The sequence below is a fragment of the Tupaia chinensis genome, unplaced genomic scaffold (assembly GCF_000334495.1).
Source record: "Tupaia chinensis unplaced genomic scaffold, TupChi_1.0 Scaffold000005_1, whole genome shotgun sequence".
NCBI classification, from domain to species: domain Eukaryota; kingdom Metazoa; phylum Chordata; class Mammalia; order Scandentia; family Tupaiidae; genus Tupaia; species Tupaia belangeri.
This window is the reverse complement of record NW_006159433.1, coordinates 587867-589855: the sequence shown is the minus strand read 5'-3', so window position 1 is coordinate 589855 and position 1989 is coordinate 587867.

The following is a 1989-nucleotide window of genomic DNA, read 5'->3' as shown; positions in this document are numbered from 1 at the left end:
ACCCAGTGGCTTAAAACTCACTCCAGGCATGAGTGCGTGTGTGCCCAAGATCCTGAGAGAAGAAAGAAGGAGAAGGGATTGCAGTGTGGCCATCCTCCCTGGGAGGTGATTTCTTGCTTTCTGTCCCTCTGTCTCTCTCTGTCTTTCTGGCGAGCACACATGCCCTATAGCAAAAAAACGAAAACCTCTCCAAAAAAAAAAAAAAGAAAAAAGAATCTAGACTCTAGACATAAACCTGATATCTGTCGTAAAAGTAACTTAAAGTGGACCATAGAACTAAAGGGAAATCACAAAACTATACAATTCCTATAAGATAACATAGGAGAAAATCTAGATTATCTTGGATTTGGTGATCACTTCTTAGCTACAACAACTAAATCACAATCCATGGGGGGAGGGGGAAATTAAGTTATATTTTACTTAAGTTATTGTTAAAATCCTCTGTTTTACATAGGACACTGTTAAGAGAATGAAGAAAGCCCAAAATGAGAGAAAAACCTTTGCAAAGCACATATGATAGTGGACTAGTATTGAAATATGTACAATGGTTTCTTAAAACTCAATAATAAGAACACAAACAACCCAATTAAAATATGAACAAAAGATCTGAACAGATACCTCCTCAAAGAAGATATACTCCTCTGTTTTACATAGGACACTGTTAAGAGAATGAAGAAAGCCCAAAATGAGAGAAAAACCTTTGCAAAGCACATATGATAGTGGACTAGTATTGAAATATGTACAATGGTTTCTTAAAACTCAATAATAAGAACACAAACAACCCAATTAAAATATGAACAAAAGATCTGAACAGATACCTCCTCAAAGAAGATATACAGATGGCAAATAAAAGAAGAAGTGTTTGACAATACATGTTATTAGTCAATTGCAAACTAAAGAGAATTAGAAATTACTATACACCTACTGGAATGGCTAAGAACAAAACCTGACAATAAATGCTAACTGCAATGCTGAACAATAGGAGCTCTCATTCATTGCTGGTAGTAATGAAACATAGTATAGCCACTTTGGGGAAGGTAGTTTGACAGTTTCTTATAAAATTGAGGGACCAGCAGTTGAGGTAATATCTATGTCACTGGACTCCCATGTAGTCGACTGTGGTTCGAGTCCCAGATCCGGAGGCTTAAACTCATGCCAGGCAAGTGTGCGTGTGTGCCCAAGATCCTGAAAAGAGAATGGAGAAGGGATTACGGTGTGGCCATCCTTCCTGTGGTGTGATTTTTCACTTTCTGTCTTTCTGTCTCTCTCTGTCTTTCTGGTGAGCGCACACGCTCTATAGCAAAAACCTCTCAAAACAAACAAACAAAAAATTGAATATATTCTTACCATATGATCCAGCTATCATTCTCCCTGGTATTTAACCAAATTAGTTAAAAATTTACATCTACCCAGTAACCTGCACACAAATGCCTATAATAGTTTTTTTCATAATTGCCAAAACTTAGAAACAACCAAGATGTCCTTCACTAGGTAAATGGATAAACACACCACGGCACATACACATAATGGAGTATAATTCAGTGGTAAAAAGAAATGAGCTGTGAAGTCATGAAAAGACAGGGAGGAACCTCAACTTCCTAATGCGAAGTGAAAGAAACAAACTGAAAAGTCTGCGTCTTGTTTGATCTGAACTATGACATTCTGGAAAAGGCAAAACTGTGGAGACAGTATGAAGCTACTTCAAAAAGTCTGTAGAAAATTGGACTTACGCTATGACTTTATTTTTTTAAAATAATTATTTATTTAATTTTATTTATTCACTCATTTATTTTAATTTGACCAGAAAGAGACATAGAGGAGGAAAGAGAGAGAGGGAAAGTGAGAATGGAAGCTGCCAGGTCCGGGACTCGAACCATGGTCGGCCATGTGGGAATGTCTAGCACCTTAACCACTATGCCACCTGCTGGTCCCAAGTTATGACTTTATTTTGGCGTGAAAGAAATTTTGAGATTTATACCTGGATATATA